Source organism: Cheilinus undulatus, linkage group 7 (assembly GCF_018320785.1).
Source record: "Cheilinus undulatus linkage group 7, ASM1832078v1, whole genome shotgun sequence".
Lineage (NCBI taxonomy): Eukaryota > Metazoa > Chordata > Actinopteri > Labriformes > Labridae > Cheilinus > Cheilinus undulatus.
Window position 1 is genome coordinate 12,310,815 of NC_054871.1, and position 13,966 is coordinate 12,324,780.

At 38.9% G+C, this 13,966-nt stretch overlaps 1 long non-coding RNA gene across 2 annotated transcripts in view; it reads left to right on the forward strand.

Annotated features, from left to right (window-relative positions):
- Window positions 1-13,966, forward strand: part of LOC121512359 — a 98,918-nt gene that overhangs the window by 68,123 nt on the left and 16,829 nt on the right. Inside the window, exon 3 of one of the 2 annotated variants that reach the window (XR_005992101.1) lies at window positions 5,187-5,630. The exons of the other annotated variant lie outside the window; for it this stretch is intronic. This is a non-coding gene — a long non-coding RNA (uncharacterized LOC121512359). Of the gene's footprint in view, window positions 1-5,186; window positions 5,631-13,966 lie in introns of those variants that run through there. 2 annotated transcript variants of the gene reach the window in all.

Here is a 13,966-nt window from a genome sequence, read left to right on the forward strand (position 1 = left end):
TTACACAATAAAACAAACTGGATCTGTACCATTTAAAAAACCAGTGTGACAGTTTAACAAGTGACCATGTAAACCAAAGACTAAATGTCCACTTTTGTGGCTTAAAGGGGACATATTTTACCCCTTTAAGACAAGTTTATATTGGTCTAAGAGGTCCCCAAAACATGCCTATGAAGTTTGTTGCTGAAAAAACACTCCATTATTGGATTTATGCATGTCTAAAAAGCCCTCTGTTTCAGCCCTCCTCAGAATGAGCCGTTTCTGTGGCTTTAAATGTTACTGATTTGTCAGCAGGGTAACACACTGAGCTATCCAGCATCTCAGCTGGCAGCTGATAAGAAGATCATAAGAGGAGGGTGGAACTTTCTTCCAAGCAGGAAGGGCCAACCAAACTTGGGGGCGGGGCTTACTCCCCATGTGAGGTCGTGAGGGGAAAATCTAAGAATAGCAGTTTCAGCACACATTTTCTGAAAGGTGGTGAAAGAGAGGGGGAAAGGTTATGGATTTTTCCTGGTATTTGAGGGGATTATGGACAGGCCAGGGGCACATATTTTTGTTAGAAAAGACTGAAAATTGATTTTTGCATAATATGTCCCCTTTAAGCCCACGTATTCACATCAAGGTATTTTGCAATTTAATCACAAACTAATGTTTTCTTTTGTTTTAGGTTTTCCTCTGTGGAGTCAAGAGTGTGTTTGAACTTTTAAGAGCACGACTTATTGATTTATTTTCTTCAAACTTTACATTAAAACCCACCTTTTTGTGCTTAGGTATTCTTCAGTTGTGCTGAAAATGTCTGCTTGCTCTCAATCTTCACTCCTAAATTCCACCAGCTGCATGTTGGGTCAGTCTCCACTCAATCAAGGCAACTAAGCCGATTGGTTTCAGTTTTAGTCAGTGAGAGTGTTTTCACTGGCTCAGCTGCGTTTATCTCTACTCTGTGGTGGCGCCGGCAGCCAAAGCCCTCCGAGGCAGGTATGCAGACTGGTATTTTTGCTGGAAGCCGGAGCCCTGCGCATACATTCAGCACGTAGGAAGATAGTCCAAAGAAGTTTCACCCAAACCAAATTAAAATATCCAGTTAAATTTCAGAATAAAATACTCCCTGTTGATGTCTGACCCATGCTAGATCATATTTCATTTTGCTACTCTGACAAAACATCAAAACTGAGAAGTTGACTGGGATTATGTCTGTTTATGTGATAGATAAATCAACATACAGAAGAGCATCGGGTTATGCCATGCATAATCGAGATTAACGTCGAAATGAAAAGATAAAATCAAAGTGTTGAGAATAAAGTCACAATTTTGAGAATAACATTGAAATACAGTTTCAAGATTAAAGTCAAAGTCAAGAAAAAGTTAAAAATTTGAGAATAAAGTCAAAACCTTTTACTAAAACAAACAGACACTGTGTTTATGAGCTAAGAGAGAAAAAATATCTTTGCCGTTAAATCCAATTCTTAAGTACAGTTTCACACGTTCACCGATACAAAGCATTTTCCCCACAGGGTTATACCTTAGATAATTCATGAATTATCCCGTGACATCAGTGTTTGATGAGATGCATTCACACATGATAAACAAAGTCAATTTAATGATGTTTCTGAAAGGAAGCTTGAGGCATGATAGCAGCAATAGGAACATATAATTTTTAATTTCTAAATTCAAAAACAAAAATGCAGTGTAACGCCCATTGGATATTATACTGTACATAATACTATTCCAGTCAGTCATGTAACGTTTTTAATTTGTTCAAGCATTTATTATGGCAGCATAGCATAGTTTGGTGTCAGTTTCTGACTTCATTACTCCTTACACATGCAGAATTGAGGAGTGATGAGATAACATCTTAAACCCCCAGTCAGAGCCAACAGGTGGATGTTGGGGTGGAGGTGGGTTGAAGCGAGAGTGCAGTGCTGAACCAGGGCAGAGCAGAGGAAGAAATCATCTTGCAGCTTAAATAGACCACTAAATTAGGAGAATGTGAGTCATGTGATTTGATTAAGATGCATGTCAGGTGTGAATCACTGCACTCAAGATTACTGACCAAACTAACTTGCGGGCTTCGTCACATTAACTAGAAATTCCAGTTGACAACATGTGTCAAAGTTTTCTTTTTCTTTTTTTTTCTTACAGTTTACAATATTCAGCAAGCTGTCCATGACCATAAACAAGTGAAGGATCTCCCTTTGCTCTCTCATTACACATCGAGGTTGAGTCCGTCCCCTGTGCATCTGTACAGCTGTACAAATTTATGCAGTTGATGGTCTTTCAATATGGGATCATCTGGGATTGAAAGGGTGGGATTTGGGAAAGTTATACACCAACAACCCTCCTCACAACTGCAGTCATGCCATCTGCACTTCAGATATGCGATGATCCCAAGTTGAAAGAGTGAAGAATAACATCTCACTGTTAGTGAGGATGTGAGCCATGCCGGACGCTAAAATGTTGATTCAACTGTATCTATGATTGTTTTTGTCAAAGCAGGTAACCTTACATAACTCTGAGCTCAGTGAGTGCAGATGGTTTTAATGATTCATGGCTGTTTACTGAAAAATCATCAGTTGAGCTGTCACCTAAATGTCAATAATGCAGATCCATCTTTTAGAGGAACCCTGTTTTGTCACTCGAATTTCTGTACTTAAGCACTTTATGCTTCTGCTGCTGTGAGAGCCAGGGCTGGAGGTGTTAGGTTTTTAGATTGTCAGTCCATGCAGGTCATTCCTGTGAATGTGATATCTCAAAAAGCTGTGTGGGATTTTATCCAAACACAAATGTTCACTGTTGATGCACAAATTTCTGCTAGTCTTGACTCAAGGATGATCTAATTAGATTTTAGAGGTCAAAGGTCAAAGACATTAGGGCTCTTGATGATAAGATTTGAAGGAGTCACTACCATAGGACAATTCTGACTTTTCTTGTTGATCCACCTTTGTACTTTGACTGACAATTGTGTGGGCAAGTATGCTTTTCTTCCTAAGGAGTTTGCTATCAACACAGTTATTATACATGCATTTTCCGTTTTTTTCTCTTCTCTTAAACAGTCGAATGTGATGGAGTGTTTTGAGCTCTAAATCTTTTTCTATCTTCAGCTCATCGTGAAAGGTGATGACCTGAGAGACATTAATAGTTGGTGGCCTTGAAATGTTCCAGTCAGCAGAAGATCCAGTCATTGTTTTCTAGTGTTTATAAAGAAATATTGACTTTTCTGACTAAACTCTGAGATTCTCAAAGTCCACCAGTGTAGGGCTGATTCACTTTAAATTGGCCTTACTCTCTGTATTCATTACTAATTGAAGTGATTAGCTTAATGGAGTGCAATAATGAAAGGTCAAAATCTTTGTCTCAGACTCAAGACACCAGAGATCTGACTCACACAGATGATACATGTGGGCACAATGAGAGAGTCTGCAATGAAAGGTCAAAAATTTAAACTTTAAAAGGGCGAAACAGCTTCCAATTTTTACTTAACCCTCCTGGGAGTTTTCAGTCTGGACTGAATTCAAATGTCCACCCTCTGGAGGAGCAGACAGATCCTTGACATACTTCAGTCATGTAGATGTGACACTGTCATCATGTCAACTCAGCAAGACTTCGAGGCTCCAGGGAGTGAAACGTACGCTGAGATGGAACTTCAAACCAAACTCATTTCATGGATACATGTGAAAGTTTTTCAAACTGTAATCTCAAAGTGCTTTCCAAGTCTCCAGTGGCAATGGCACGAACATTTTACAAGATATTTGAATTATCTGCTGCTTTACATGTGCTAACACAGTTGCATATTGATTCATATGCACTGTAAAACTTTGAATTAGTGTCAAGTTTGATTTTCCAAATTCGTCTGGCTGTAGTGCTTTAAACTGTAGTAAGTGATTTATTTTTACTGTCATATGCCCACAAAAACAACACAACCTGTCAGGGTCTTGTTATAGAAGCCATCCAACAGAATAACACACTTCTGCAACGCCCCCTCTCGCTGCACTCTCACTTGAGGAAAACCAGCAAGGGACGATGCTCCACCCAATGAGGAGGCTAGTACTCGCAGCCAATCATGGCTCAGGTCAGAGGGAGCGTTCTTATTGGCTGCTGTAGTAGGTGCGCTTGCGCCTCTCAGCTCAGTGAGAAGTTGATACAATGGTGACGTTACCGGCGGTGTTCGGTCCTATGTAGAATTTGTTCAAGCTAGGACCACAGAAAAGCTACATAAGCTGTGTATCTACATTATCTATAAGGCTAAGTTAGCTTTAGCCATATTTGCTAAAGCTCACATTGCTAAAGCTTACATCTACAATTAACAGAGCTATGTAGCAAACATTGCTAAAGCTAACCTCACAAAGCAGCTATGTAGATATGTTCACTATGTAGCCACCAAAACTTCTGCTACGTTTGCTAAAGCTCCCATTATTAAGCTATGTAGCTAACAGTGCTACATAGCACATTTAGCTAGCAATAGGCCTACATAGAAGCTACGTAAGCTACGTATCTGTTATCTGTGTAGCAAAGTTGGCTTTAGCCTTGTTTGCTAAAGCTCTTGTAGCTTAAGCTAACTTAGCAATAGATTACAGAGCTAAGTAGCTAACGGAGCTACATAGCAAATGTAGCTTAAGCATAGCCCACATAGCAGTGACATAACTTATGTATCTACATTCTCTATGTAGCTAAGTTAGCTTTAGCCCTGTTTGGTAAAGCTCAGGTTGTGAAAACGTTACAGTAATATAACTTTTAACTAAGTAAAGTCATAAGAAATATACTGTAGGTGTGAAAACAGTCAAACGATTGCCATGGTCTTTCGAGCGTTTATGCCCTTTAAAATACCAACATTTTACTTTGAATTGAACTGTAACAGTCCACCAACCAACATAATGATTGTTCCTGTCTCGTTTTGAATTTGCAGGGACTTACGCCAGACCCCATGTCCTTGGGTCTGGCTGGAATGTGCAGACTTCTTTACACAGCTTCTACTAAACCAGCAAAAAGTTGGTTTTTTCACAGATGTGGCAGTACTCCCATCCCTTTCACCAGACTTTGATGATGATCAAATTTGTGTGGATCCATTTTTGTAAGACTAGAAAGAGAGCTTTAAATACATTCTGATCATGGAGATTCTGTTCTGAACAAACACAGCATGTGCTTAAGCTTACATCTTCATACTTCATCCTGAACAACCTCATTCTCTCCAGCTCCAGCTTCTGGTTCCCACTGAGGTGACATTCAACGTTCAGCACTCTCCACTGCCAAGTCCTCCATGGCTGAGTCTGTTCCTCATCCTGTCTCTGTTAGGGTGCAGATGGCAGCTCCATGAGGTAGTGATCCCACCTGCCTTTAACCTGCACGCTGCACAACCTGACTTGGCTCTTTGGCCTTGGTGTAGTTGTCAGGATGGAGGGTGTCTCATGAACCAGTCAACTTTGTTTTCATAAAATCCAAGGCCTCAGTCATCTTTGTTCAATCCTGCAGAGCTTGTAAAACCATGTTTAAAACAACAAGGATTTTACTAAATTTGAGTAAAGTAGACGTGAGCATGCATTTTCCATGGTGAGAGTTTAAGTCAGAGTTCAATATTTTGGAACGCTGAAGTGCCAGTGAAGTACAGTGACAACTATAAGAAAGCTCACTGTGGTAAAAGGCCTCCCCTTGTATGCATATGTGCTCTCATTAAACTATTTTCTGTACTAATTACTGATTAATCTATTTACTGTACTAAAAGGCTGTTAGTAATTTATTTACTGTAACTGAAGTACTGTAAGAAGGCTCTCTGTGCTAAAATGCCTCACTTCATATGCACATTTGCACTAATCAGCTATCTGGAATGATCTTTTCTACCTCATGTAAATCTGCCACACCCTTGCATATTTTTATACTTTGATCACATCTAGTGAGCATCCTTGCACCTTTTGCACATCTTTTAACCATACTATAGCATCTACAGGACCTTGTTCATAATCTTAGTTTTTTAATACTTTTCTTAATTGATTTTTACATGTTAAATGTTTAATGAGGAGCTGTTTATTGAACTGAGTCCTTGAATAAAAACCAGCAGTAGTATTGAAAGGAGGGCTTGGAGGTGGCCCTGAGTAATGTTAATGCCAACTCATGTGTAGGGGGTACAAAGCTCTGTAGACTAAAGGAAGCTGCAAAACCACCCAACTTTCATGAGCTCCTAAGAAACCCCTAAATTGTCCCATGTCTGTATGTGTGCGTGAGTGTTTGTTTAGCTGAGTGAGTGTGTATGTCTGTCTATATGCGTAATTGTCAATCAATTGCATAATGGACCATTTGTGTTTATGTGGGTTAAGGATAAAAAGCTATCTGTGAGACTGATGTAATTTAACCATCTGATAATTTTGGATGAACTACTTAAATCAGGTCTGTCACATGAATTTTTTTCTTCCATATGAAACAATATTTTTTACCTTTTACTCACTGAATGATGTTTATTTGTTGAATGTATCCTAATTTTTTGACCCTGAGTCACAATGAAATAAGAAAAAAAGACAAAACTTGAGGACATATTTAGGATTCTGTAAAACCTTAGTTTAAAAAATATAGCCAGCCCAGGAATGGTTGCTTTTTAAATTAATAGATATTTCAGTGCCGAAATTCTACATATTTTATCTTCTAATTTTTTGGGGTTATTTGTAAGTCATTGCATGGTTTTCAGTGTTGCTATATTTTTTAAAATTAAAATAATAGACTATAATTTAAGAATATATATTTCTTAAGCCAAATGATGTGAAAAAAAACAAAAACAAAAAGAAGAAAAGATGTTATATGTTTTAATGACGCAGTTCCATTTCCTGTGCTTTAAGTACCACATCAAGACTACATAAGCTAGTAGGATTACATATTTCTTGCTTCTGGGGTTTATTATTAAACAGTGTTGGAGCATTAAATGCTACATTAGAGCACCAAAAATTAAAAGAACAGCAAAAAATGGCAGGATCCCATTTTTATTTCAGATTTTGGCAGGGTTATGGTAAACAAAGCAGACTCCTTTCTCCTAAAATCAGGTGGTATTTATACAATTAGATACACTGCCTTGTTGCAAAGAAAGTCCATCTTCTGATTACTTTTGGTTTTGCGCTCTTCCTCCTTACTAACAGATGCAAGTGTTTACTGATTAGTTCTGGCTCCAGAAACATTTGTGTCCTGATGACTCAGTTTATTATTAGCACAATACATACAGACTAAAGGATGACATGTACTTTTCAAACTGCCTTCTTGAAGCTACACGGACCTTTAGTAACCTTTCTCCCTTCAACAGCGGTCTATCACTGTACAGTAGCTGTCAGTTATTCTTCTGAAAAGTTTGTACATTCATGAACTCATTCTTTAGTTGGGATTGTGAGTGTGGCTCTGCAGAGCTACACTGAGCCCATTCAGGACTTTGAGTATCAAATTTCATCTATCCTTACTCACTAGAGAACAGAACAATGCGAGCCAACAGCTGTCATTACCTAAATCTAAAACAATACTTTTCAATGACTGTAAGATCAGACAAAATTTTGTCTTTTAGTCGACTAAAACCACACAAATCCCCGGTTCAGGCTCACTTGAAATAATGAACCAGGACGTTTGATGCAGGAATAAATAAACCAAAGCTGACAGTACTAACACTAGAGGAGGAAGAGGGCTGCAAAGCAACAGCAGAGAGGTGACAGATAATCAGGGTAGGAGTGAGTGTTCACTGGAGGGTTTATATACTGCAGTAATTGACTAATAAGAGGCAGGCGAGCATGCTGAAACTAATCAGGAGAGCGAAGGCTGGAAACTTGTTGAGAGCAATTGCTGGACAAGCCAAAAACAAGGTCTAAAACAGCTGCAGGAGGGAGGTTAAATGTGATGAGACCAGTCCAAGTAAAACACTAAAAATACGTCAAAAACCTCAGGAAATCTGGCTTGAAATGTTCCCTTTGCACATGATATGAACGTCCTTCTATAGCTTTTTGAAAAATGTGATTGAATATAGTGCTAAAATGACCATTACAAAACACAGATCATTGACTACCCTTCAATGTCTAAACCAGCCTTTCCCAAACTTAAGAATGCAGGGGTCCAGTTTGAAACCTAGAAATCTTCTGGGCCCACCAAATCCATGTCTAAACCAAGTGGCAACCTCTGGCCCTGAAAAATGAAGCCAATGCAGAAGTGCAAAAAATTGCAACAAGGCGAGTGTCCACTTGAGCCTGGCTGCAGGAACACTGGAAGTTCTGTCTGAAAACATATTTAAAAACCATTTTTACACTAGAAATAAACTGGTTTACCACGTGGTTCAAAAAAAAAAAAAAAAACATGTCTCATTGGCTAATGTCTTCATGTGCTCTCACTGTACGGGGGGTGAATATTTTGTACCACAATCGTTTTGATTATATTTGGGGGAAAACCTCACTGCGCACTGATTGGCTCATTTCATTTGATAGAGAGATAAATCAATGTCAGTGTCCAATTCTTTCTGCAGTCTGTGGTCTAAACATACAACTGAAAATACTAAAGCTAGTACAAAAAGTAAAGAAATTTGAGTTTGTTTGATTATTTCTTTGTTGTAACAATGCATCTTGGCAATAAATTATATACTGCTGGAAAGTCAGTTTATTTCCCTTTTAAATGGTGCCACATTTGTGAGGAACATGCATTTGTGGGATTCGCAGCAGAGCTGAGTATATAGACCAAGACATGCTCCTTAGGTTAACCGGTGACTCTAAATTGCCCATAGATGTCAGTTTCAGAATACCTGTTGTTGTTTGTCTCTATATGCCAGCCTTGCAACTGACTGGTGATCAGCCCAGGGTGTACAGGTGTGACAGGCTCCAGGCCTCCGCAACCTCAAATGATAACCAGTGTAGGAAATGGATGGTTGGATGTATCTACCTTATTATAATTTGCTTTTTATTAAGACATTCTGGGGCTTTTTGAACATCTCGGGCCTTGCTGTTGGGACAGACATCCTTCGCAGGGACTTTTTTGGATTTAAAAAAAGTATTTCATGCTATTCTAATTCAATCTTGGCCTCTTATTTACATTCAGATTACATGCCTTAATCATTGAAAGTTATAGACACCTCTTATGTGATGCAATGATTCTTCAGGCCCCTTGGAGTACAAGCCCCAGGCAACTGACTACCTTTGCTGAATCCCAAAACCGTCTATGGGCAGGCTTTTACACATTCCTGAAATCATTCGCTTTGATTCAACAGTCTTAGCCGATACATTGATCAGAATTCCTCTTACCTGGATGATTGCAGTGTCCATGGTGAATCCCAGTGCTTTTCTTTGATGAAAACAGGATGTGCTGAATGTCTTACTTCTTCATAGGCAGTATGTTAGTGTGTCAAAGACAGTTATAAATTCAGATGCAGAGAGCTAGCAGGACTGACACACCCTCTAGCACATCACCATACCAAAAGGCAGAGAGGCTACAAGGAAGAAAGAGCTGCCTGTGGAATTGTTTTGCCCAAATGGTTTCTGGCAAAAATTCTTAAAATGAAAGAAAGTACAGAAAAAAATGATTTTTGGATGTTTGAATCAATTCAGAATTGCTGAAGTTCATATTTGATTCTGACATGAATGTTTGTTTTTTTCCAGAACCTCTAATATAGAATATCACACTGATAAAGAAATGTTGATTTGATCACAGGAGCATTAAATCTAAACAAAAGGAAATAAAACCACTGGAAAAAATGTTAAAAAAGTTTGTTCCATTCCCATTCAATTCTCTGCAAGAGAGTTTAAACCAAAAACAAGACAGCCAAAAAGTCTTTCTGTTCTTCCGTTGTGGTGTTGCAGCAAAGTAACAAAAAAAGAACACTTTATTTACAGGTTGCTTCGAGCATCCGGCCTGCCTGGCTTTGGCTTTTGCTTTGCAGCTAAAAGTGTAACTCTGCATGCTCGGAGCACAAGAGGTCTCGGTTCAGATCTGAGCAAATCTCTTCAGCGCTGTGTCATATTTATTTTAGCAGCCAAGTAGATAGAGATAGCTGCTGCTGACTGCTGCTCAATAATAGATAACTTTAAAAAAAAACACTCGCTATTCATCGTTTCCTGCAGAGAATTCTGCGAGGGGGAGATACAGGCAGGGAAGAAACAGAGCCGCAGAGGAAAAAAAGAAAGAATCATCACTGTCTCATCTTCATGTCCGGAGAGCAAAACGCGTCTGACCAGAAGACCGGTGCTGGAAAAGGGAGAGAGTCAATTATTTATCTGCAGGGCTTTTGGGGGAGGACAGGAAAGACAGATTTGTGTTGCTGAGGTTGTGTGAAGATGACTCACTGTATGTGACACACTCAGGCGCTTTCATATCTCTTCATTTTTTCTTCCTTCCTCCATCTTCCCTCTCTCTTAACCTCCTTCTGTCACTCATTTATTTCTACCGGTAATGAAGTCATTCCACCACGCCTGGTGTTGTTCTCCCTGCTAACATGCCTGACCAGGCTTTGGTGTGGGACTTCTGAAAGCCATTAACCCTTAGAGCAGAGGGTCGGGGGCGACACGAAATTTAACATGAATAAGAAATGAGCTCCATTTAGCTCCTTTGTCTCTCTCTGAAGGCATTCAGACCTCCGTGCCTACGTTAACTCTCAAATATGTGAGGCATTTCTGTCCATTAATAATCAGAATAGCTTTATGTGTAGTATCTTTGAAAAACTTGAGATTGCCGAGCGCTTTGGCCTTCCTGATTTGCATTGCAGGCAATCTGAGAATGCTTTGTGAGTAGCTTGCAGCACAAATAATGAAGGCCACTTTTAACAGTTTTTCACCAGTGCCAGTATGTCCAATACCCACCAGATCAAGTCAAAACAACCCACTTGAACTCCAAATAAAAGACAAAAAAATACCCATGGATAGAACTTAATTTGCAAAGGTCGACATTTGTTTTATTCAGCAGATCACAATGTCTTGTTTTCATTTTACCGCAAGGAACTCCACTGTGCTTGAGTGCATCTTATTCCACTTCCTTAATGAGTTGTCTCAATGCATGACGTGACTGAATTCTATTTCTGTTAGGTATTTAGGCCATTGCTGAGATGTCTTTTTTTCGTGCTATCTTTAATGTATTTAGTTGACTCAAATGTGTGGGCTATAGCATGCTGCTATCAAAGTGCAAAAATAGTTTTGATGGTGTTGATTATGATCTGGTTATGAAAAATTCCTTAGAAAAGTTTATTTATAAATGACCAGACAAGGCAGGACATTTAAGTACTACCTTCTGTCTTTTCTGTTTGTTTCTAGGATTAGTCAGTGTCCTTATGAAACATTTTAAATGCCTGTCCCCAGTGTCTGCTGCTTGACCTTGTTCTTTTCAGCCGCTGTCTTAGAAATTTTAAGGATGGAAGCAACACTCACTGTATCCCTCTGCCAGTAAAGCCAGAATTGAACCTTTCTTGTTCTCACTCAAAACTTTTCTTTTCAACTGTTTTGGTTTGGTCAGCAGTTATTCTTTTTATTCCAATTACTTTTGAGGTGCTACTAGCACTGTTTTGTACCACCCAGCTGGTCCTATGCAAGAGAATAGTGAAGACCACAGCAGTGTTTTTTATACTTTACCTCGGTAAATAAGATTTGGTTCAGATGATCATCTAATCAGTACCTCATTAAGTAGAATGAGGTGTGCTTGTGTTGGAATTCAACAGACACTGGAATGGAATGGCTGTCATACATGTAGAGATGCTGATTTCAGAAAATTTGCAGTAGTCTCTTTATTTTTTCCAGAGCTGTATATGCATAACATGTGGTGTATTTTGAAATTATTATATGCAATGTTGTGTCTGTGACAAGTTCCCAGATTTTATCAAAGGAGCTCGCCAGCCAACAAGCAGCATATCAATAAAAGTAACCTGATATAGTCAAATAAAACTCCTGTAGCTGTGTATGTAATGAACATTGTGTACATATATATCAAATATTATATACATACAGGCCAATGGTGAAGCTAATTTGGTTCACGCTTATTTAGGGCTGTTTGGATTAGAAATTGCACATTTGACAGTGTAGTTAGTCTGCAGTGTGCAGTACATACTGTTTGGGCATGCTGATAGCAGTAAATAAGCTCAAAAAGTCAGCCAACACCCTCAGAGGCATATATGGTTGTCAGAGCAGAGTTGCTGGGTTAAGAGATCAATAAGGACTCAATAATTCTGGGGTGGAGTTTTGAACCAGACCCAGACATGCTTTAAATTTTATCTTGAAAATCAATTCTTGATCTGAGAGGGAGAAACTGAAGGGAAAAGAATTTGGTTGAAGCTGGTTATCCAAAAGTGGATATACACTGCCTACAGTCATCGTCTTGGATGTTTTAGTAGTTTATTTATTTTATAAATCAATTCATAGTCAATATAATTTGGCTCTTTTGACCAAAAGAATACCAAAAAACTATTTACTGTCAAAGTGAAAACAGATTTCTTCAAAGTTATTTTAATCAAATAAAAATATATAGTGTAAAATAAGTGACAGCATAAATATTAAACTCTTTCGAGTCAGTATTTAGTAGATGCTCCTTTGGCTGCACTCACAGCACTGAGTCTGTGTGGATAGGTCTCAGTCAGGCTTGCATCTCTGGACACTGTAATTGTTGTCCATTTTTTCGTTGCAAAACTGCTCAAGCTCTGTCAAGTTGCACAGGGATAGGGTGTGAACAGGCCTTTTTAAATCCAGTGACAAATGCTCTATTGGATTGAGGTCTTGGCTTTGACTCGGCCACTACAGAACATTCCCCTTGTTGTCTTTAAACCATTTCTGTGTAGCTTTCACTGTATGCTTCAGGTCGTTGTCATGCTGGAAATTGAAATCTCCCAAACCGAAGTTCTCTTGCAGACTGAATAACATTGTCCTGTAGGATTTTACTATTTTTTGCTGTATTCATACAGTCTACCTTTAAGAGCCATCCAGGGCTGGCTGCCAAGAAGCATCCCCACGGCATGATGCTGCCACTACCATTCTTCAGTGTGAGGATGGTGAGTTTGCCTCGTCCGCCACACATAGCGACTTGTCTGGGGGCCAAAAAGCACCATTTTGGTCTCATCAGACCAAAAAACTTCCCTCCACTTGACCATGGAGTCGCCCTCGTGCCTTTTGGAGAACTCTAGTTGAGGTGTAATCTGAGTTTTCTTCAACAGTGGCTTTCTCTTTTCCACTCTCCCATAAAGCTTTGACTGGTGAAGAACTGGGCCAACAGTTGTAGTCTGCAGAGTCTCTCCCATCTCAGCTGCTGAAGCCTGTAACTTGTTCTTTTGTCTTCATGGTTTAATGGTAGCAAGGAATACCGACCAGTGACTAAACCTTCCAGACACAGGTGTCTTTATAGTACAATCACTTGAGACACATCCACTGTACTCAGATGATCCCCATTTCAATAGTTGTGAGACTACTAGCACCAATACGCTGGACCTCTGTTGAATTAAATCAGTCACCAATCACTTTAAAGGGGGTGAATATTTACAAATAATCGAATAATCACGTATTTAATATTACATATTTTTATTAATTCACATTACTTTGAAGTAATCTGTGTTCATGTGACATTAATGAGGGTCTTTTTTGTAATTTTTTTTTTTTTTTTTTTGTCAAAAAAGCCAAAATATATTGGCGATGACTGATTTACAAAATCAATAAAAAGGTAAAACATCCAAGGGGGTGAATACTTTTTAAAGGCACTGTATGCCCATGAAAATCAATCTTAGTAATGCTGCACTTTCTTCAAGATTGTGATCAGTAAGGGAAAGCAGTGGTCTTTTCCTTGTAGGGTTGAAATGACACATTTTCCTCTCTTTTGCTTTCTTGCATTGCGGAATTTGTCTTGTCAAGTTGGATTAATAGCGATGTTATTTTCCTCTAATTTATACAGACTTTTAATTTAAACCCTCTGACATCCATACAAACTTCTTATTCTACCAACAGGAGGAGAAACAGAAAAGGAGTAAACAGAGTGTCTTAGAGTTCTGGATGTTCTGTGGCTGTACTTTATGACC